A 24,288-nucleotide genomic window follows, 5' to 3' on the forward strand; every position below is an offset into this window, starting at 1 on the left:
TTCCACCCACCCACCCACCCCTCTTTCTGTGTTGCCTCTTCCACCCACCCACCCACCCCTCTTTCTGTGTTGCCTCTTCCACCCACCCACCCACCCCTCTTTCTGTGTTGCCTCTTCCACCCACCCACCCACCCCTCTCTGTGTTGCCTCTTCCACCCACCCACCCACCCACCCCTCTCTGTGTTGCCTCTTCCACCCACCCACCCACCCCTCTCTGTGTTGCCTCTTCCACCCACCCCTCTTTCTGTGTTGCCTCTTCCACCCACCCCTCTCTGTGTTGCCTCTTCCACCCACCCCTCTTTCTGTGTTGCCTCTTCCACCCACCCCTCTTTCTGTGTTGCCTCTTCCACCCACCCCTCTTTCTGTGTTGCCTCTTCCACCCACCCACCCCTCTTTCTGTGTTGCCTCTTCCACCCACCCCTCTTTCTCTGTTGCCTCTTCCACCCACCCCTCTTTCTGTGTTGCCTCTTACACCCACCCACCCCTCTTTCTGTGTTGACTCTTCCACCCACCCACCCCTCTTTTTGTGTTGCCTCTTCCACCCACCCACCCCTCTTTCTGTTGCCTCTTCCACCCACCCACCCCTCTTTCTGTGTTGCCTCTTCCACCCACCCACCCACCCCTCTTTCTGTGTTGCCTCTTCCACCCACCCACCCACCCCTCTTTCTGTGTTGCCTCTTCCCCCCACCAACCCACCCCTCTTTCTGTGTTGCCTCTTCCACCCACCCACCCACCCCTCTTTCTGTGTTGCCTCTTCCACCCACCCACCCACCCCTCTTTCTGTGTTGCCTCTTCCACCCACCCACCCACCCCTCTTTCTGTGTTGCCTCTTCCACCCACCCACCCACCCCTCTTTCTGTGTTGCCTCTTCCACCCACCCACCCCTCTTTCTGTGTTGCCTCTTCCACCCACCCACCCACCCCTCTTTCTGTGTTGCCTCTTCCACCCACCCACCCACCCCTCTTTCTGTGTTGCCTCTTCCACCCACCCACCCACCCCTCTTTCTGTGTTGCCTCTTCCACCCACCCACCCACCCCTCTCTGTGTTGCCTCTTCCACCCACCCACCCACCCACCCCTCTCTGTGTTGCCTCTTCCACCCACCCACCCACCCCTCTCTGTGTTGCCTCTTCCACCCACCCACCCACCCCTCTCTGTGTTGCCTCTTCCACCCACCCACCCACCCCTCTCTGTGTTGCCTCTTCCACCCACCCCTCTTTCTGTGTTGCCTCTTCCACCCACCCCTCTCTGTGTTGCCTCTTCCACCCACCCCTCTTTCTGTGTTGCCTCTTCCACCCACCCCTCTTTCTGTGTTGCCTCTTCCACCCACCCCTCTTTCTGTGTTGCCTCTTCCACCCACCCACCCCTCTTTCTGTGTTACCTCTTCCACCCACCCCTCTTTCTCTGTTGCCTCTTCCACCCACCCCTCTTTCTGTGTTGCCTCTTACACCCACCCACCCCTCTTTCTGTGTTGACTCTTCCACCCACCCACCCCTCTTTCTGTGTTGCCTCTTCCACCCACCCACCCCTCTTTCTGTTGCCTCTTCCACCCACCCACCCCTCTTTCTGTGTTGCCTCCTCCTCCCATCCCTCTTTCTGTTGCCTCTTCTACCCACCCACCCACCCCTCTTTCTGTGTTGCCTCTTCCACCCACCCACCCCTCTTTCTGTGTTGCCTCTTCCACCCACCCACCCCTCTTTCTGTGTTGCCTCTTCCACCCACCCACCCCTCTTTCTGTGTTGCCTCTTCCGCCCACCCCTCTTTGTGTTGCCTCTTCCACCTACCCGCCCACCCCTCTTTCTGTGTTGCCTCTTCCTCCCACCCACACACCCCTCTTTCTGTGTTGCCTCTTCCTCCCACCCCTCTTTCTGTGTTGCCTCTTCCTCCCACCCCTCTTTCTGTGTTGCCTCTTCCTCCCACCCACCCACCCCTCTTTCTGTGTTGCCTCTTCCTCCCACCCCCCCCACCCCTCTTTCTGTGTTGCCTCTTCCTCCCACCCACCCACCCCTCTTTCTGTGTTGCCTCTTCCTCCCACCCACCCACCCCTCTTTCTGTGTTGCCTCTTCCTCCCACCCACCCACCCCTCTTTCTGCGTTGCCTCTTCCTCCCACCCACCCACCCCTCTTTCTGCGTTGCCTCTTCCTCCCACCCACCCACCCCTCTTTCTGTGTTGCCTCTTCCTCCCACCCACCCACCCCTCTTTCTGTGTTGCCTCTTCCACCCACCCACCCCTCTTTCTGTGTTGCCTCTTCCACCCACCCCTCTTTCTGTGTTGATTCTTCCACCCACCCACCCACCCCTCTTTCTGTGTTGCCTCTTCCTCCCACCAACCCCTCTTCCTGTGTTGCATCTTACACCCACCCACCCACCCCTCTTTCTGTGTTGCCTCTTCCTCCCACCCACCCACCCACCCCTCTTTCTGTGTTGCCTCTTCCTCCCACCCACCCACCCCTTTTTCTGTGTTGCCTCTTCCACCCACCCACCCCTCTTTCTGTGTTGCCTCTTCCACCCACCCCACCCCTCTTTCTGTGTTGCCTCTTCCACCCACCCCTCTTTCTGTGTTGATTCTTCCACCCACCCACCCACCCCTCTTTCTGTGTTGCCTCTTCCTCCCACCCACCCCTCTTCCTGTGTTGCCTCTTACACCCACCCACCCACCCCTCTTTCTGTGTTGCCTCTTACACCCACCCACCCACCCCTCTTTCTGTGTTGCCTCTTCAACCCACCCACACACCCCTCTTTCTGTGTTGCCTCTTTCAACCACCCACACACCCCTCTCTGTGTTGCCTCTTCCACCCACCCACCCCTCTCTGTGTTGCCTCTTCCACCCACCCACCCTCTGTGTTGCCTCTTCCACCCACCCACCCACCCCTCTTTCTGTGTTGCCTCTAACTCCCACCCACCCACCCATCTTTCTGTGTTGCCCCTTCCTCCCACCTACCCACCCACCCCTCTTTCTGTGTTGCCTCTTCCACCCACCCACACCTTTCTGTGTTGCCTCTTCCACCCACCCACCCACCGACCCCTCTTTCTGTGTTGCCTCTTCCTCCCACCCACCCACCCCTCTTTCTGTGTTGCCTCTTCCTCCCACCCACCCACCTCTCTTTCTGTGTTGCCTCTTCCACCCACCCACCCCTCTTTCTGTGTTGCCTCTTCCACCCACCCCTCTTTCTCTGTTGCCTCTTCCACCCACCCCTCTTTCTGTGTTGCCTCTTACACCCACCCACCCCTCTTTCTGTGTTGCCTCTTCCACCCACCCACCCCTCTTTCTGTGTTGCCTCTTCCACCCACCCACCCACCCCTCTTTCTGTGTTGCCTCTTCCACCCACCCACCCACCCCTCTTTCTGTGTTGCCTCTTCCACCCACCCGCCCACCCCTCTTTCTGTGTTGCCTCTTCCACCCACCCGCCCACCCCTCTTTCTGTGTTGCCTCTTCCACCCACCCGCCCACCCCTCTTTCTGTGTTGCCTCTTCCACCCACCCGCCCACCCCTCTTTCTGTGTTGCCTCTTCCACCCACCCGCCCACCCCTCTTTCTGTGTTGCCTCTTCCACCCACCCACCCACCCCTTTCTGTGTTGCCTCTTCCACCCACCCACCCACCCCTCTTTCTGTGTTGCCTCTTCCACCCACCCACCCCTCTTTCTGTGTTGCCTCTTCCATTCACCCACCCCTCTTTCTGTTGCCTCTTCCACCCACCCACCCCTCTTACTGTGTTGCCTCACCCACCCACCCCTCCCTCTCTGTGTTGCCTCTTCCACCCACCCACCCCTCTTTCTGTGTTGCCTCTTCCACCCACCCACCCACCCCTCTTTCTGTGTTGCCTCTTCCACCCACCCACCCACCCCTCTTTCTGTGTTGCCTCTTCCACCCACCCACCCACCCCTCTTTCTGTGTTGCCTCTTCCACCCACCTGCCCACCCCTCTTTCTGTGTTGCCTCTTCCACCCACCCGCCCACCCCTCTTTCTGTGTTGCCTCTTCCACCCACCCACCCACCCCTCTTTCTGTGTTGCCTCTTCCACCCACCCGCCCACCCCTCTTTCTGTGTTGCCTCTTCCACCCACCCGCCCACCCCTCTTTCTGTGTTGCCTCTTCCACCCACCCACCCACCCCTCTTTCTGTGTTGCCTCTTCCACCCACCCACCCACCCACCCCTCTTTCTGTGTTGCCTCTTCCACCCACCCACCCACCCCTCTTTCTGTGTTGCCTCTTCCATTCACCCACCCACCCCTCTTTCTGTGTTGCCTCTTCCACCCACCCACCCCTCTTTCTGTGTTGCCTCTTCCACCCACCCACCCCTCTTTCTGTGTTGCCTCTTCCACCCACCCACCCACCCCTCTTTCTGTGTTGCCTCTTCCACCCACCCACCCACCCCTCTTTCTGTGTTGCCTCTTCCACCCACCCACCCACCCCTCTTTCTGTGTTGCCTCTTCCACCCACCCACCCACCCCTCTTTCTGTGTTGCCTCTTCCATTCACCCACCCACCCCTCTTTCTGTGTTGCCTCTTCCATTCACCCACCCCTCTTTCTGTTGCCTCTTCCACCCACCCACCCCTCTTACTGTGTTGCCTCACCCACCCACCCCTCCCTCTCTGTGTTGCCTCTTCCACCCACCCCTCTTTCTGTGTTGCCTCTTCCACCCACCCACCCCTCTTTCTGTGTTGCCTCTTCCACCCACCCCTCTTTCTGTATTGCCTCTTCCTCCCACCCACCCCTCTTTCTGTGTTGCCTCTTCAACCCACCCACCCACCCCTCTTTCTGTGTTGCCTCTTTCAACCACCCACCCACCCCTCTGTGTTGCCTCTTCCACCCACCCCTCTTTCTCTGTTGCCTCTTCCACCCACCCACCCACCCTTCTTTCTGTGGTGCCTCTTCCACCCACAAACCCCTCTTTCTGTGTTGCCTCTTCTACCTACCCACCCACCCCTCTCTGTGTTGCCTCTTCCACCCACCCCTCTTTCTGTGTTGCCTCTTCCACCCACCCACCCACCCCTCTGTGTTGCCTCTTCCACCCACCCACCCACCCCTCTGTGTTGCCTCTTCCACCCACCCACCCACCCCTCTCTGTGTTGCCTCTTCCACCCACCCACCCACCCCTCTCTGTGTTGCCTCTTCCACCCACCCACCCACCCCTCTCTGTGTTGCCTCTTCCACCCACCCACCCACCCCTCTCTGTGTTGCCTCTTCCACCCACCCACCCCTCTCTGTGTTGCCTCTTCCACCCACCCACCCCTCTCTGTGTTGCCTCTTCCACCCACCCACCCCTCTGTGTTGCCTCTTCCACCCACCCCTCTCTGTGTTGCCTCTTCCACCCACCCCTCTTTCTGTGTTGCCTCTTCCACCCACCCCTCTTTCTGTGTTGCCTCTTCCACCCACCCCTCTTTCTGTGTTGCCTCTTCCACCTACCCACACCTTTCTGTGTTGCCTCTTCCACCCACCCCTCTTTCTGTGTTGCCTCTTCCACCCACCCCTCTTTCTCTGTTGCCTCTTCCACCCACCCCTCTTTCTGTGTTGCCTCTTACACCCACCCACCCCTCTTTCTGTGTTGCCTCTTACACCCACCCACCCCTCTTTCTGTGTTGCCTCTTCCACCCACCCACCCCTCTTTCTGTTGCCTCTTCCACCCACCCACACCTCTTTCTGTGTTGCCTCCTCCTCCCACCCCTCTTTCTGTTGCCTCTTCCACCCACCGACCCCTCTTTCTGTGTTGCCTCTTCCACCCACCCACCCCTCTTTCTGTGTTGCCTCTTCCACCCACCCACCTTTCTGTGTTGCCTCTTCCACCCACCCACCCCTCTTTCTGTATTGCCTCTTCCATTCACCCACCCACCTCTTTCTGTGTTGCCTCTTCCACCCACCCACCCCTCTTTCTGTGTTGCCTCTTCCTCCCACCCACCCACCTCTCTTTCTGTGTTGCCTCTTCCACCCACCCACCCCTCTTTTTGTGTTGCTTCTTCCACACACCCACCCACCCCTCTTTTTGTGTTGCTTCTTCCACACACCCACCCACCCCTCTTTCTGTGTTGCCTCTTCCGCCCACCGCTCTTTCTGTGTTGCCTCTTCCACCTACCCTCCCACCCCTCTTTCTGTGTTGCCTCTTCCACCTACCCTCCCACCCCTCTTTCTGTGTTGCCTCTTCCTCCCACCCACCCACCCCTCTTTCTGTGTTGCCTCTTCCTCCCACCCACCCACCCCTCTTTCTGTGTTGCCTCTTCCTCCCACCCACCCACCCCTCTTTCTGTGTTGCCTCTTCCTCCCACCCACCCCTCTTTCTGTGTTGCCTCTTCCTCCCACCCACCCACCCCTCTTTCTGTGTTGCCTCTTCCACGCACCCACCCCTCTTTCTGTGTTGCCTCTTCCACCCACCCACCTCTCTTTCTGTGTTGCCTCTTCCACCCACACACCCCTCTTTCTGTGTTGCCTCTTCCACCCACCCCTCTTTCTGTATTGCCTCTTCCATTCACCCACCCACCTCTTTCTGTGTTGCCTCTTCCACCCACCCCTCTTTCTGTGTTGCCTCTTCCACCCGCCCACCCCTTTCTGTGTTGCCTCTTCCACCCACCCACTCCTCTTTCTGTGTTGCCTCTTCCACCTACCCTCCCACCCCTCTTTCTGTGTTGCCTCTTCCTCCCACCCACCCACCCCTTTTTCTGTGTTGCCTCTTCCTCCCACCCACCCACCCCTCTTTCTGTGTTGCCTCTTCCTCCCACCCACCCACCCCTCTTTCTGTGTTGCCTCTTCCACCCACCCACCCACCCCTCTTTCTGTGTTGCCTCTTCCACGCACCCACCCCTCTTTCTGTGTTGCCTCTTCCACCCACACACCCCTCTTTCTGTGTTGCCTCTTCCACCCACCCCTCTTTCTGTGTTGCCTCTTCCATTCACCCACCCACCTCTTTCTGTGTTGCCTCTTCCACCCACCCCTCTTTCTGTGTTGCCTCGTCCACCCGCCCACCCCTTTCTGTGTTGCCTCTTCCACCCACCCACCCCTCTTTCTGTGTTGCCTCTTCTACCCACCCACCCACCCCTCTTTCTGTTTGGCCCCTTCCTCCCTCCCACCCAACCCTCTTTATGTGTGGCCTCTTCCTCCCACCCACCCACCCCTCTTTCCTTGTTGCCTCTTCCACCCACCCACCCACCCCTCTTTCTGTGTTGCCTCTTCCTCCCACACACCCTCCCACCCCTCTTTCTGTGTTGCCTCTTCCTCCCACCCACCCCTCTTTCTGTGTTGCCTCTTCCACCCACCCACCCACCCCTCTTTCTGTGTTGCCTCTTCCACCCACCCACCCACCCACCCCTCTTTCTGTGTTGCCTCTTCCACCCACCCACCCACCCCTCTTTCTGTGTTGCCTCTTCCATTCACCCACCCACCCCTCTTTCTGTGTTGCCTCTTCCACCCACCCACCCCTCTTTCTGTGTTGCCTCTTCCACCCACCCACCCCTCTTTCTGTGTTGCCTCTTCCACCCACCCACCCACCCCTCTTTCTGTGTTGCCTCTTCCACCCACCCACCCACCCCTCTTTCTGTGTTGCCTCTTCCACCCACCCACCCACCCCTCTTTCTGTGTTGCCTCTTCCACCCACCCACCCACCCCTCTTTCTGTGTTGCCTCTTCCATTCACCCACCCACCCCTCTTTCTGTGTTGCCTCTTCCATTCACCCACCCCTCTTTCTGTTGCCTCTTCCACCCACCCACCCCTCTTACTGTGTTGCCTCACCCACCCACCCCTCCCTCTCTGTGTTGCCTCTTCCACCCACCCCTCTTTCTGTGTTGCCTCTTCCACCCACCCACCCCTCTTTCTGTGTTGCCTCTTCCACCCACCCCTCTTTCTGTATTGCCTCTTCCTCCCACCCACCCCTCTTTCTGTGTTGCCTCTTCAACCCACCCACCCACCCCTCTTTCTGTGTTGCCTCTTTCAACCACCCACCCACCCCTCTGTGTTGCCTCTTCCACCCACCCCTCTTTCTCTGTTGCCTCTTCCACCCACCCACCCACCCTTCTTTCTGTGGTGCCTCTTCCACCCACAAACCCCTCTTTCTGTGTTGCCTCTTCTACCCACCCACCCACCCCTCTCTGTGTTGCCTCTTCCACCCACCCCTCTTTCTGTGTTGCCTCTTCCACCCACCCACCCACCCCTCTGTGTTGCCTCTTCCACCCACCCACCCACCCCTCTGTGTTGCCTCTTCCACCCACCCACCCACCCCTCTCTGTGTTGCCTCTTCCACCCACCCACCCACCCCTCTCTGTGTTGCCTCTTCCACCCACCCACCCACCCCTCTCTGTGTTGCCTCTTCCACCCACCCACCCACCCACCCCTCTCTGTGTTGCCTCTTCCACCCACCCACCCACCCCTCTCTGTGTTGCCTCTTCCACCCACCCACCCCTCTCTGTGTTGCCTCTTCCACCCACCCACCCCTCTCTGTGTTGCCTCTTCCACCCACCCACCCCTCTGTGTTGCCTCTTCCACCCACCCCTCTCTGTGTTGCCTCTTCCACCCACCCCTCTTTCTGTGTTGCCTCTTCCACCCACCCCTCTTTCTGTGTTGCCTCTTCCACCCACCCCTCTTTCTGTGTTGCCTCTTCCACCTACCCACACCTTTCTGTGTTGCCTCTTCCACCCACCCCTCTTTCTGTGTTGCCTCTTCCACCCACCCCTCTTTCTCTGTTGCCTCTTCCACCCACCCCTCTTTCTGTGTTGCCTCTTACACCAACCCACCCCTCTTTCTGTGTTGCCTCTTACACCCACCCACCCCTCTTTCTGTGTTGCCTCTTCCACCCACCCACCCCTCTTTCTGTTGCCTCTTCCACCCACCCACACCTCTTTCTGTGTTGCCTCCTCCTCCCACCCCTCTTTCTGTTGCCTCTTCCACCCACCGACCCCTCTTTCTGTGTTGCCTCTTCCACCCACCCACCCCTCTTTCTGTGTTGCCTCTTCCACCCACCCACCTTTCTGTGTTGCCTCTTCCACCCACCCACCCCTCTTTCTGTATTGCCTCTTCCATTCACCCACCCACCTCTTTCTGTGTTGCCTCTTCCACCCACCCACCCCTCTTTCTGTGTTGCCTCTTCCTCCCACCCACCCACCTCTCTTTCTGTGTTGCCTCTTCCACCCACCCACCCCTCTTTTTGTGTTGCTTCTTCCACACACCCACCCACCCCTCTTTTTGTGTTGCTTCTTCCACACACCCACCCACCCCTCTTTCTGTGTTGCCTCTTCCGCCCACCGCTCTTTCTGTGTTGCCTCTTCCACCTACCCTCCCACCCCTCTTTCTGTGTTGCCTCTTCCACCTACCCTCCCACCCCTCTTTCTGTGTTGCCTCTTCCTCCCACCCACCCACCCCTCTTTCTGTGTTGCCTCTTCCTCCCACCCACCCACCCCTCTTTCTGTGTTGCCTCTTCCTCCCACCCACCCGCCCCTCTTTCTGTGTTGCCTCTTCCTCCCACCCACCCCTCTTTCTGTGTTGCCTCTTCCTCCCACCCACCCACCCCTCTTTCTGTGTTGCCTCTTCCACGCACCCACCCCTCTTTCTGTGTTGCCTCTTCCACCCACCCACCTCTCTTTCTGTGTTGCCTCTTCCACCCACACACCCCTCTTTCTGTGTTGCCTCTTCCACCCACCCCTCTTTCTGTATTGCCTCTTCCATTCACCCACCCACCTCTTTCTGTGTTGCCTCTTCCACCCACCCCTCTTTCTGTGTTGCCTCTTCCACCCGCCCACCCCTTTCTGTGTTGCCTCTTCCACCCACCCACTCCTCTTTCTGTGTTGCCTCTTCCACCTACCCTCCCACCCCTCTTTCTGTGTTGCCTCTTCCTCCCACCCACCCACCCCTCTTTCTGTGTTGCCTCTTCCTCCCACCCACCCACCCCTCTTTCTGTGTTGCCTCTTCCACCCACCCACCCACCCCTCTTTCTGTGTTGCCTCTTCCACGCACCCACCCCTCTTTCTGTGTTGCCTCTTCCACCCACACACCCCTCTTTCTGTGTTGCCTCTTCCACCCACCCCTCTTTCTGTGTTGCCTCTTCCATTCACCCACCCACCTCTTTCTGTGTTGCCTCTTCCACCCACCCCTCTTTCTGTGTTGCCTCGTCCACCCGCCCACCCCTTTCTGTGTTGCCTCTTCCACCCACCCACCCCTCTTTCTGTGTTGCCTCTTCTACCCACCCACCCACCCCTCTTTCTGTTTGGCCCCTTCCTCCCTCCCACCCAACCCTCTTTATGTGTGGCCTCTTCCTCCCACCCACCCACCCCTCTTTCCTTGTTGCCTCTTCCACCCACCCACCCACCCCTCTTTCTGTGTTGCCTCTTCCTCCCACACACCCTCCCACCCCTCTTTCTGTGTTGCCTCTTCCTCCCACCCACCCCTCTTTCTGTGTTGCCTCTTCCTCCCACCCACCCCTCTTTCTGTGTTGCCTCTTCCACCCACCCCTCTTTTTCTGTTGCCTCTTCCACCCACTCCTCTTTCTTAGTTGCCTCTTCCACCCACCCACCCCTCTTTCTGTGTTGCCTCTTCCACCCACCCATCCCTCTTTCTGTGTTGCCTCTTCCTCCCACCCACCCACCCCTCTTTCTATGTTGCCTCTTCCTCCCACCCACCCACCCCTCTTTCTGTGTTGCCTCTTCCTCCCACCCACCCACCCCTCTTTCTGTGTTGCCTCTTCCTCCCACCCACCCACCCCTCTTTCTGTGTTGCCTCTTCCACCCACCCACCCCTCTTTCTGTGTTGCCTCTTCTACCCACCCACCCCTTTTTCTGTGTTGCCTCTTCCACCCACCCACCCACCCACCCCTCTTTCTGTTGCCTCTTCCACCCACCCACCCCTCTTTCTGTGTTGCCTCTTCCACCCACCCCTCTTTCTCTGTTGCCTCTTCCACCCACCCCTCTTTCTGTGTTGCCTCTTACACCCACCCACCCCTCTTTCTGTGTTGCCTCTTACACCCACCCACCCCTCTTTCTGTGTTGCCTCTTCCACCCACCCACCCCTCTTTCTGTTGCCTCTTCCACCCACCCACACCTCTTTCTGTGTTGCCTCCTCCTCCCACCCCTCTTTCTGTTGCCTCTTCCACCCACCGACCCCTCTTTCTGTGTTGCCTCTTCCACCCACCCACCCCTCTTTCTGTGTTGCCTCTTCCACCCACCCACCTTTCTGTGTTGCCTCTTCCACCCACCCACCCCTCTTTCTGTATTGCCTCTTCCATTCACCCACCCACCTCTTTCTGTGTTGCCTCTTCCACCCACCCCTCTTTCTGTGTTGCCTCTTCCACCCGCCCACTCCTTTCTTTTTTGCCTCTTCCACCCACCCACCCCTCTTTCTGTGTTGCCTCTTCCTCCCACCCACCCACCTCTCTTTCTGTGTTGCCTCTTCCACCCACCCACCCCTCTTTTTGTGTTGCTTCTTCCACACACCCACCCACCCCTCTTTCTGTGTTGCCTCTTCCGCCCACCGCTCTTTCTGTGTTGCCTCTTCCACCTACCCTCCCACCCCTCTTTCTGTGTTGCCTCTTCCACCTACCCTCCCACCCCTCTTTCTGTGTTGCCTCTTCCTCCCACCCACCCACCCCTCTTTCTGTGTTGCCTCTTCCTCCCACCCACCCACCCCTCTTTCTGTGTTGCCTCTTCCTCCCACCCACCCACCCCTCTTTCTGTGTTGCCTCTTCCTCCCACCCACCCACCCCTCTTTCTGTGTTGCCTCTTCCACGCACCCACCCCTCTTTCTGTGTTGCCTCTTCCACCCACCCACCTCTCTTTCTGTGTTGCCTCTTCCACCCACACACCCCTCTTTCTGTGTTGCCTCTTCCACCCACCCCTCTTTCTGTATTGCCTCTTCCATTCACCCACCCACCTCTTTCTGTGTTGCCTCTTCCACCCACCCCTCTTTCTGTGTTGCCTCTTCCACCCGCCCACCCCTTTCTGTGTTGCCTCTTCCACCCACCCACTCCTCTTTCTGTGTTGCCTCTTCCACCTACCCTCCCACCCCTCTTTCTGTGTTGCCTCTTCCTCCCACCCACCCACCCCTCTTTCTGTGTTGCCTCTTCCTCCCACCCACCCACCCCTCTTTCTGTGTTGCCTCTTCCTCCCACCCACCCACCCCTCTTTCTGTGTTGCCTCTTCCACCCACCCACCCACCCCTCTTTCTGTGTTGCCTCTTCCACGCACCCACCCCTCTTTCTGTGTTGCCTCTTCCACCCACCCCTCTTTCTGGTTTGCCTCTTCCATTCACCCACCCACCTCTTTCTGTGTTGCCTCTTCCACCCACCCCTCTTTCTGTGTTGCCTCGTCCACCTGCCCACCCCTTTCTGTGTTGCCTCTTCCACCCACCCACCCCTCTTTCTGTGTTGCCTCTTCCACCCACCCACCCACCCCTCTTTCTGTTTGGCCCCTTCCTCCCTCCCACCCAACCCTCTTTATGTGTGGCCTCTTCCTCCCACCCACCCACCCCTCTTTCCTTGTTGCCTCTTCCACCCACCCACCCACCCCTCTTTCTGTGTTGCCTCTTCCTCCCACACACCCTCCCACCCCTCTTTCTGTGTTGCCTCTTCCTCCCACCCACCCCTCTTTCTGTGTTGCCTCTTCCTCCCACCCACCCCTCTTTCTGTGTTGCCTCTTCCACCCACCCCTCTTTTTCTGTTGCCTCTTCCACCCACTCCTCTTTCTTAGTTGCCTCTTCCACCCACCCACCCCTCTTTCTGTGTTGCCTCTTCCACCCACCCATCCCTCTTTCTGTGTTGCCTCTTCCTCCCACCCACCCACCCTCTTTCTATGTTGCCTCTTCCCTCCCACCCACCCACCCCTCTTTCTGTGTTGCCTCTTCCTCCCACCCACCCACCCCTCTTTCTGTGTTGCCTCTTCCTCCCACCCACCCACCCCTCTTTCTGTGTTGCCTCTTCCTCCCGCCCACCCACCCCTCTTTCTGTGTTGCCTCTTCCACCCACCCACCCCTCTTTCTGTGTTGCCTCTTCTACCCACCCACCCCTTTTTCTGTGTTGCCTCTTCCACCCACCCACCCACCCACCCCTCTTTCTGTTGCCTCTTCCACCCACCCACCCCTCTTTCTGTGTTGCCTCTTCCACCCACCCACCCCTCTCTGTGTTGCCTCTTCCACCCACCCACCCACCCCTCTCTGTGTTGCCTCTTCCACCCACCCACCCACCCCTCTCTGTGTTGCCTCTTCCACCCACCCACCCACCCCTCTCTGTGTTGCCTCTTCCACCCACCCACCCACCCCTCTCTGTGTTGCCTCTTCCACCCACCCCTCTTTCTGTGTTGCTTCTTCCCACCCACCCACCCACCCCTCTTTCTGTGTTGCCTCTTCCACCCACCCACCCCTCTTTCTGTGTTGCCTCTTCCACCCACCCCTCTTCCTGTGTTGCCACTTCCACCCACCGACCCACCCCTCTTTCTGTGTTGCCTCTTCCACCCACCCCTCTTTCTGTGTTGCCTCTTCCACCCACCCACTCCTCTTTCTGTGTTGCCTCTTCCACCCACCCACCACTCCTCTTTCTGTGTTGCCTCTTCCCCCCACCCACCCACCCCTCTTTTCTGTGTTGCCTCTTCCCCCCACCAACCCACCCCTCTTTCTGTGTTGCCTCTTCCACCCACCCACCCCTCTTTCTGTGTTGCCTCTTCCACCCACCCACCCCTCTTTCTGTGTTGCCTCTTCCACCCACCCACCCCTCTTTCTGTGTTGCCTCTTCCACCCACCCACCCACCCCTCTTTCTGTGTTGCCTCTTCCACCCACCCACCCACCCCTCTTTCTGTGTTGCCTCTTCCACCCACCCACCCCTCTTTCTGTGTTGCCTCTTCCACCCACCCACCCCTCTTTCTGTGTTGCCTCTTCCACCCACCCACCCACCCCTCTTTCTGTGTTGCCTCTTCCACCCACCCTCTTTCTGTGTTGCCTCTTCCACCCACCACCCACCCCTCTTTCTGTGTTGCCTCTTCCACCCACCCACCCACCCTCTTTCTGTGTTGCCTCTTCCACCCACCAACCCACCCCTCTTTCTGTGTTGCCTCTTCCACCCACCCACCCCTCTCTGTGTTGCCTCTTCCACCCACCCCTCTTTCTGTGTTGCCTCTTCCACCCACCCCTCTCTGTGTTGCCTCTTCCACCCACCCCTCTTTCTGTGTTGCCTCTTCCACCCACCCCTCTTTCTGTGTTGCCTCTTCCACCCACCCATCTTTCTGTGTTGCCTCTTCCACCCACCCACCCCTCTTTCTGTGTTGCCTCTTCCACCCACCCCTCTTTCTCTGTTGCCTCTTCCACCCACCCCTCTTTGTGTGTTGCCTCTTACACCCACCCACCCCTCTTTCTGTGTTGTCTCTTCCACCCACCCACCCCTCTTTCTGTGTTGCCTCTTCCACCCACCCACCCCTCTTTCTGTTGCCTCTTCCACCCACCCACCCCTCTTTCTGTGTTGCCTCCTCCTCCACCCCTCTTTCTGTGCCTCTTCCCACCACCCCTCTTTCTGTGTTGCCTCTTCTACCCACCCACCCCTCTTTCTGTGTTGCCTCTTCCACCCACCCACCCCTCTTTCTGTGTTGCCTCTTCACCCACCCACCCCTCTTTCTGTGTTGCCTCTTCCTCCCACCCACCCACCCCTCTTTCTGTGTTGCCTCTTCCTCCCACCCACCCACCCCTCTTTCTGTGTTGCCTCTTCCTCCCGCCCCTCTTTCTGTGTTTCCTCTTCCTCCCACCCCTCTTTCTGTGTTGCCTCTTCCTCCCACCCACCCACCCCTCTTTCTGTGTTGCCTCTTCCTCCCACCCACCCACCCCTCTTTCTGTGTTGCCTCTTCCTCCCACCCACCCACCCCTCTTTCTGTGTTGCCTCTTCCTCCCTCCCACCCACCCACCCCTCTTTCTGTGTTGCCTCTTCCTCCCACCCACCCACCTTTCTGTGTTGCCTCTTCCTCCCACCCACCCACCCCTCTTCCTGTGTTGCCTCTTCCTCCCACCCACCCACCCATCTTTCTGTGTTGCCCCTTCCTCCCACCCACCCACCCACCCCTCTTTCTGTGTGGCCTCTTCCTCCCACCCACCCCTCTTTCTGTGTTGCCTTTTCCACCCACCCACCCCTCTTTCTGTGTTGCCTCTTCCACCCACCCACACCTTTCTGTGTTGCCTCTTCCACCCACCCACCCACCGACCCCTCTTTCTGTGTTGCCTCTTCCACCCACCCACCTCTCTTTCTGTGTTGCCTCTTCCACCCACCCACCTCTCTTTCTGTGTTGCCTCACCCACCCACCCCTCTTTCTGTGTTGCCTCTTCCACCCACCCCTCTTTCTCTGTTGCCTCTTCCACCCACCCCTCTTTCTGTGTTGCCTCTTACACCCACTCACCCACCCACCCCTCTTTCTGTGTTGCCTCTTCCACCCACCCACCCCTCTTTCTGTGTTGCCTCTTCCACCCACCCACCCACCCCTCTTTCTGTGTTGCCTCTCCCACCCACCCCTCTTTCTGTGTTGCCTCTTCCACCCACCCACCCACCCCTCTTTCTGTGTTGCCTCTTCCACCCACCCACCCCTCTTTCTGTGTTGCCTCTTCCACCCACCCACCCACCCCTCTTTCTGTGTTGCCTCTTCCACCCACCCACCCACCCCTCTTTCTGTGTTGCCTCTTCCTCCCACCCACCCACCTTTCTGTGTTGCCTCTTCCTCCCACCCACCCACCCCTCTTTCTGTTGCCTCTTCCACCCACCCACCCCTCTTTCTGTGTTGCCTCTTCCACCCACCCACCCCTCTCTGTGTTGCCTCTTCCACCCACCCACCCACCCCTCTCTGTGTTGCCTCTTCCACCCACCCACCCACCCCTCTCTGTGTTGCCTCTTCCACCCACCCACCCACCCACCCCTCTCTGTGTTGCCTCTTCCACCCACCCACCCCTCTCTGTGTTGCCTCTTCCACCCACCCCTCTTTCTGTGTTGCTTCTTCCACCCACCCACCCACCCCTCTTTCTGTGTTGCCTCTTCCACCCACCCACCCCTCTTTCTGTGTTGCCTCTTCCACCCACCCACCCACCCCTCTTCCTGTGTTGCCACTTCCACCCACCGACCCACCCCTCTTTCTGTGTTGCCTCTTCCACCCACCCCTCTTTCTGTGTTGCCTCTTCCACCCACCCACTCCTCTTTCTGTGTTGCCTCTTCCACCCACCCACCCACTCCTCTTTCTGTGTTGCCTCTTCCCCCCACCCACCCACCCCTCTTTCTGTGTTGCCTCTTCCCCCCACCAACCCACCCCTCTTTCTGTGTTGCCTCTTCCACCCACCCACCCCTCTTTCTGTGTTGCCTCTTCCACCCTCCCACCCCTCTTTCTGTGTTGCCTCTTCCACCCACCCACCCACCCCTCTTTCTGTGTTGCCTCTTCCACCCACCCACCCACCCCTCTTTCTGTGTTGCCTCTTCCACCCACCCACCCACCCCTCTTTCTGTGTTGCCTCTTCCACCCACCCACCCACCCCTCTTTCTGTGTTGCCTCTTCCACCCACCCCTCTTTCTGTGTTGCCTCTTCCACCCACCCACCCACCCCTCTTTCTGTGTTGCCTCTTCCACCCACCCACCCACCCCTCTTTCTGTGTTGCCTCTTCCACCCACCCACCCACCCCTCTTTCTGTGTTGCCTCTTCCACCCACCCACCCACCCCTCTTTCTGTGTTGCCTCTTCCACCCACCCACCCACCCCTCTTTCTGTGTTGCCTCTTCCACCCACCCACCCCTCTCTGTGTTGCCTCTTCCACCCACCCCTCTTTCTGTGTTGCCTCTTCCACCCACCCCTCTCTGTGTTGCCTCTTCCACCCACCCCTCTTTCTGTGTTGCCTCTTCCACCCACCCCTCTTTCTGTGTTGCCTCTTCCACCCACCCATCTTTCTGTGTTGCCTCTTCCACCCACCCACCCCTCTTTCTGTGTTGCCTCTTCCACCCACCCCTCTTTCTCTGTTGCCTCTTCCACCCACCCCTCTTTGTGTGTTGCCTCTTACACCCACCCACCCCTCTTTCTGTGTTGTCTCTTCCACCCACCCACCCCTCTTTCTGTGTTGCCTCTTCCACCCACCCACCCCTCTTTCTGTGTTGCCTCTTCCACCCACCCACCCCTCTTTCTGTTGCCTCTTCCACCCACCCACCCCTCTTTCTGTGTTGCCTCCTCCTCCCACCCCTCTTTCTGTTGCCTCTTCCACCCACCCACCCCTCTTTCTGTGTTGCCTCTTCTACCCACCCACCCCTCTTTCTGTGTTGCCTCTTCCACCCACCCACCCCTCTTTCTGTGTTGCCTCTTCACCCACCCACCCCTCTTTCTGTGTTGCCTCTTCCTCCCACCCACCCACCCCTCTTTCTGTGTTGCCTCTTCCTCCCACCCACCCACCCCTCTTTCTGTGTTGCCTCTTCCTCCCGCCCCTCTTTCTGTGTTTCCTCTTCCTCCCACCCCTCTTTCTGTGTTGCCTCTTCCTCCCACCCACCCACCCCTCTTTCTGTGTTGCCTCTTCCTCCCACCCACCCACCCCTCTTTCTGTGTTGCCTCTTCCTCCCACCCACCCACCTTTCTGTGTTGCCTCTTCCTCCCACCCACCCACCCCTCTTCCTGTGTTGCCTCTTCCTCCCACCCACCCACCCATCTTTCTGTGTTGCCCCTTCCTCCCACCCACCCACCCACCCCTCTTTCTGTGTTGCCTCTTCCTCCCACCCACCCACCCCTCTTTCTGTGTTGCCTCTTCCTCCCACCCACCCACCCCTCTTTCTGTGTTGCCTCTTCCTCCCACCCACCCACCCCTCTTTCTGTGTTGCCTCTTCCTCCCACCCACCCACCCCTCTTTCTGTGTTGCCTCTTCCTCCCACCCACCCCTCTTTCTGTGTTGCCTCTTCCTCCCACCCATCCACCCCTCTTTCTGTGTTGCCTCTTCCTCCCACCCATCACCCCTCTTTCTGTGTTGCCTCTTCCTCCCAGCCACCCACCCCTCTTTCTGTGTTGCCTCTTCCTCCCACCCACCCACCCCTCTTTCTGTGTTGCCTCTTCCTCCCACCCACCCACCCCTCTTTCTGTGTTGCCTCTTCCTCCCACCCCTCTGTCTGTGTTGCCTCTTCCTCCCACCCACCCACCCCTCTGTCTGTGTTGCCTCTTCCTCCCACCCACCCACCCCTCTGTCTGTGTTGCCTCTTCCTCCCACCCACCCACCCCTCTGTCTGTGTTGCCTCTTCCTCCCACCCACCCACCCCTCTTTCTGTGTTGCCTCTTCCTCCCACCCACCCACCCCTCTTTCTGTGTTGCCTCTTCCTCCCACCAACCCGCCCCTTCCTCTTTCTAGTATGCCTATTCCTCCCACTCCTTCCTCTTTCTGTGTTGCCTCTTCCACTCACCCACCCCTTTTCTGTCTTGCCTCTTCCACCCACCCACGCCTTTCTGTGTTGCCTCTTCAACCCACCCACCCACCCCTCTTTCTGTGTTGCCTCTTTCAACCACCCACCCACCCCTCTCTGTGTTGGTTTTCCTCCCACCCACCCCTTTTTCTGTGTTGCCTCTTCCTCCTACCCACCCACCCCTCTTTTTGTGTTGCCTCTTCCTCCCACCCACCCACCCCTCTTTCTCTGTTGCCTCTTCCTCCCACCCACCCACCCCTCTTTCTGTGTTGCCTCTTCCTCCCACCCACCCACCCCTCTTTCTGTGTTGCCTCTTCCTCCCACCCACCCACCCCTCTTTCTGTGTTGCCTCTTCCTCCCACCCACCCACCCCTCTTTCTGTGTTGCCTCTTCCTCCCACCCACCCACCCCTCTTTCTGTGTTGCCTCTTCCTCCCACCCACCCACCCCTCTTTCTGTGTTGCCTCACCCACCCACCCCTCTTTCTGTGTTGCCTCTTCCACCCACCCACCCCTCTTTCTGTGTTGCCTCTTCCACCCACCCACCCCTCTTTCTGTGTTGCCTCTTCCACCCACCCCTCTTTCTGTGTTGCCTCTTCCACCCACCCCTCTTTCTGTGTTGCCTCTTCCACCCACCCCTCTTTCTGTGTTGCCTCTTCCACCCACCCCTCTTAATGTGTTGCCTCTTCCAGCTACCCACCCCTCTTTCTGTGTTGCCTCTTCCACCTACCCACCCCTCTTTCTGTGTTGCCTCTTCCACCTACCCACCCCTCTTTCTGTGTTGCCTCTTCCACCCACCCACCCCTCTTTCTGTGTTGCCTCTTGCACCCACCCACCCCTCTTTCTGTGTTGCCTCTTCCACCCACCCACGCCTTTCTGTGTTGCCTCTTCCACCAATCCACCCCTCTTACTGTTTGGCCTTTTCCGTACCCCACCCCTCTTTCTGTGTGGCCCTTCCTCCCTCCCACCCACCCCTCTTTCTGTGTGGCCTCTTCCTTCCTCCCTCCCACCCACCCCTCTTTCTGTGTGGCCTCTTCCTCCCTCCCACCCACCCCTCTTTCTGTGTGGCCTCCTCCTCCCTCCCACCCACCCCTCTTTCTGTGTGGCCTCTTCCTCCCACCCACTCCTCTTTCTGTGTTGCCTTTTCCACCCACCCACCCCTCTTTCTGTGTTGCCTCTTCCACCCACCCACACCTTTCTGTGTTGCCTCTTCCACCCACCCACCCACCCCTCTTTCTGTGTTGCCTCTTCCACCCACCCACCCACCCCTCTTTCTGTGTTGCCTCTTCCACCCACCCACCCCACTTTGTGTTGCCTCTTCCACCCACCCACCCACCCCACTTTCTGTGTTGCCTCTTCCACCCACCCACCCCACTTTCTGTTTTGCCTCTTCCACCCACCCACCCACCCCACTTTCTGTTTTGCCTCTTCCACCCACCCACCCACCCCACTTTCTGTTTTGCCTCTTCCACCCACCCACCCCACTTTCTGTGTTGCCTCTTCCACCCACTCACCCACCCCTCTTTCTGTGTTGCCTCTTCCACCCACCTACCCCTCTTTCTGTGTTGCCTCTTCCTCCCACCAACCCGCCCCTTCCACTTTCTAGTATGCCTATTCCTCCCACTCCTTCCTCTTTCTGTGTTGCCTCTTCCACTTACCCACCCTCTCACCCCTCTTTCTGTGTTGCCTCTTCCACCCACCCCTCTTTCTTAGTTGCCCCTTCCACCCACCCCTCTTTCTTAGTTGTCTCTTCCTCCCACCCACCCATCTTTCTGTGTTGCCTCTTCCTCCCACCCACCCACCCCTCTTCCTGTGTTGCCTCTAACTCCCACCCACCCACCCATCTTTCTGTGTTGCCCCTTCCTCCCACCCACCCACCCACCCCTCTTTCTGTGTGGCCTCTTCCTCCCACCCACCCCTCTTTCTGTGTTGCCTTTTCCACCCACCCACCCCTCTTTCTGTGTTGCCTCTTCCACCCACCCACACCTTTCTGTGTTGCCTCTTCCACCCACCCACCCACCGACCCCTCTTTCTGTGTTGCCTCTTCCACCCACCCACCTCTCTTTCTGTGTTGCCTCTTCCACCCACCCACCTCTCTTTCTGTGTTGCCTCTTCCACCCACCCACCCCTCTTTCTGTGTTGCCTCTTCCACCCACCCCTCTTTCTCTGTTGCCTCTTCCACCCACCCCTCTTTCTGTGTTGCCTCTTACACCCACCCACCCACCCCTCTTTCTGTGTTGCCTCTTCCACCCACCCACCCCTCTTTCTGTGTTGCCTCTTCCACCCACCCACCCCTCTTTCTGTGTTGCCTCTTACACCCACCCACCCACCCCTCTTTCTGTGTTGCCTCTTCCACCCACCCACCCAACCCTCTTTCTGTGTTGCCTCTTCCACCCACCCACCCACCCCTCTTTCTGTGTTGCCTCTTCCACCCACCCACCCCTCTTTCTGTGTTGCCTCTTCCACCCACCCACCCACCCACCCCTCTTTCTGTGTTGCCTCTTCCACCCACCCACCAACCCCTCTTTCTGTGTTGCCTCTTCCACCCACCCACCCTACCCTCTTTCTGTGTTGCCTCTTCCACCCACCCACCCCTCTTTCTGTGTTGCCTCTTCCACCCACCCACCCACCCCTCTTTCTGTGTTGCCTCTTCCACCCACCCACCCACCCCTCTTTCTGTGTTGCCTCTTCCATTCACCCACCCACCCCTCTTTCTGTGTTGCCTCTTCCATTCACCCACCCCTCTTTCTGTTGCCTCTTCCACCCACCCACCCCTCTTACTGTGTTGCCTCACCCACCCACCCCTCCCTCTCTGTGTTGCCTCTTCCACCCACCCCTCTTTCTGTGTTGCCTCTTCCACCCACCCACCCCTCTTTCTGTGTTGCCTCTTCCACCCACCCCTCTTTCTGTATTGCCTCTTCCTCCCACCCACCCCTCTTTCTGTGTTGCCTCTTCCACCCACCCACCCACCCCTCTTTCTGTGTTGCCTCTTCCACCCACCCACCCACCCCTCTTTCTGTGTTGCCTCTTCCACCCACCCACCCACCCCTCTCTGTGTTGCCTCTTCCACCCACCCACCCACCCCTCTCTGTGTTGCCTCTTCCACCCACCCACCCACCCCTCTCTGTGTTGCCTCTTCCACCCACCCACCCACCCCTCTCTGTGTTGCCTCTTCCACCCACCCCTCTTTCTGTGTTGCCTCTTCCACCCACCCCTCTCTGTGTTGCCTCTTCCACCCACCCCTCTTTCTGTGTTGCCTCTTCCACCCACCCCTCTTTCTGTGTTGCCTCTTCCACCCACCCCTCTTTCTGTGTTGCCTCTTCCACCCACCCCTCTTTCTGTGTTGCCTCTTCCACCCACCCCTCTTTCTCTGTTGCCTCTTCCACCCACCCCTCTTTCTGTGTTGCCTCTTACACCCACCCACCCCTCTTTCTGTGTTGACTCTTCCACCCACCCACCCCTCTTTCTGTGTTGCCTCTTCCACCCACCCACCCCTCTTTCTGTTGCCTCTTCCACCCACCCACCCCTCTTTCTGTGTTGCCTCCTCCTCCCATCCCTCTTTCTGTTGGCTCTTCTACCCACCCACCCACCCCTCTTTCTGTGTTGCCTCTTCCACCCACCCACCCCTCTTTCTGTGTTGCCTCTTCCACCCACCCACCCCTCTTTCTGTGTTGCCTCTTCCACCCACCCACCCCTCTTTCTGTGTTGCCTCTTCCGCCCACCCCTCTTTGTGTTGCCTCTTCCACCTACCCGCCCACCCCTCTTTCTGTGTTGCCTCTTCCTCCCACCCACACACCCCTCTTTCTGTGTTGCCTCTTCCTCCCACCCCTCTTTCTGTGTTGCCTCTTCCTCCCACCCCTCTTTCTGTGTTGCCTCTTCCTCCCACCCACCCACCCCTCTTTCTGTGTTGCCTCTTCCTCCCACCCACCCACCCCTCTTTCTGTGTTGCCTCTTCCTCCCACCCCCCCACCCCTCTTTCTGTGTTGCCTCTTCCTCCCACCCACCCACCCCTCTTTCTGTGTTGCCTCTTCCTCCCACCCACCCACCCCTCTTTCTGTGTTGCCTCTTCCTCCCACCCACCCACCCCTCTTTCTGTGTTGCCTCTTCCACCCACCCACCCCTCTTTCTGTGTTGCCTCTTCCACCCACCCACCCCTCTTTCTGTGTTGCCTCTTCCACCCACCCCTCTTTCTGTGTTGATTCTTCCACCCACCCACCCCTCTTTCTGTGTTGCCTCTTCCTCCCACCCACCCCTCTTCCTGTGTTGCCTCTTACACCCACCCACCCACCCCTCTTTCTGTGTTGCCTCTTCCACCCACCCACCCCTCTTTCTGTGTTGCCTCTAACTCCCACCCACCCACCCATCTTTCTGTGTTGCCCCTTCCTCCCACCCACCCACCCACCCCTCTTTCTGTGTTGCCTCTTCCACCCACCCACACCTTTCTGTGTTGCCTCTTCCACCCACCCACCCACCGACCCCTCTTTCTGTGTTGCCTCTTCCTCCCACCCACCCACCCCTCTTTCTGTGTTGCCTCTTCCTCCCACCCACCCACCTCTCTTTCTGTGTTGCCTCTTCCACCCACCCACCCCTCTTTCTGTGTTGCCTCTTCCACCCACCCCTCTTTCTCTGTTGCCTCTTCCACCCACCCCTCTTTCTGTGTTGCCTCTTACACCAACCCACCCCTCTTTCTGTGTTGCCTCTTCCACCCACCCACCCCTCTTTCTGTGTTACCTCTTCCACCCACCCACCCACCCCTCTTTCTGTGTTGCCTCTTCCACCCACCCACCCACCCCTCTTTCTGTGTTGCCTCTTCCACCCACCCGCCCACCCCTCTTTCTGTGTTGCCTCTTCCACCCACCCGCCCTGCCCTCTTTCTGTGTTGCCTCTTCCACCCACCCGCCCACCCCTCTTTCTGTGTTGCCTCTTCCACCCACCCGCCCACCCCTCTTTCTGTGTTGCCTCTTCCACCCACCCGCCCACCCCTCTTTCTGTGTTGCCTCTTCCACCCACCCGCCCACCCCTCTTTCTGTGTTGCCTCTTCCACCCACCCGCCCACCCCTCTTTCTGTGTTGCCTCTTCCACCCACCCGCCCACCCCTCTTTCTGTGTTGCCTCTTCCACCCACCCGGCCACCCCTCTTTCTGTGTTGCCTCTGACACCCACCCACCCACCCCTCTTTCTGTGTTGCCTCTTCCACCCACCCACCCTTCTTTCTGTGTTGGCTCTTCCATTCACCCACCCCTCTTTCTGTTGCCTCTTCTACCCACCCACCCCTCTTACTGTGTTGCCTCACCCACCCACCCCTCCCTCTCTGTGTTGCCTCTTCCACCCACCCACCCCTCTTTCTGTGTTGCCTCTTCCACCCACCCACCCACCCCTCTTTCTGTGTTGCCTCTTCCACCCACCCACCCACCCCTCTTTCTGTGTTGCCTCTTCCACCCACCCACCCACCCCTCTTTCTGTGTTGCCTCTTCCACCCACCCGCCCACCCCTCTTTCTGTGTTGCCTCTTCCACCCACCCGCCCACCCCTCTTTCTGTGTTGCCTCTTCCACCCACCCGCCCACCCCTCTTTCTGTGTTGCCTCTTCCACCCACCCACCCACCCCTCTTTCTGTGTTGCCTCTTCCACCCACCCACCCCTCTTTCTGTGTTGCCTCTTCCACCCACCCACCCACCCCTCTTTCTGTGTTGCCTCTTCCACCCACCCACCCACCCCTCTTTCTGTGTTGCCTCTTCCACCCACCCACCCACCCCTCTTTCTGTGTTGCCTCTTCCATTCACCCACCCACCCCTCTTTCTGTGTTGCCTCTTCCACCCACCCACCCACCCCTCTTTCTGTGTTGCCTCTTCCACCCACCCACCCACCCCTCTTTCTGTGTTGCCTCTTCCACCCACCCACCCACCCCTCTTTCTGTGTTGCCTCTTCCACCCACCCACCCACCCCTCTTTCTGTGTTG

This window comes from Triturus cristatus, chromosome 1_1 (assembly GCF_964204655.1).
Source record: "Triturus cristatus chromosome 1_1, aTriCri1.1, whole genome shotgun sequence".
Classification (NCBI taxonomy): Eukaryota; Metazoa; Chordata; class Amphibia; order Caudata; family Salamandridae; genus Triturus; species Triturus cristatus.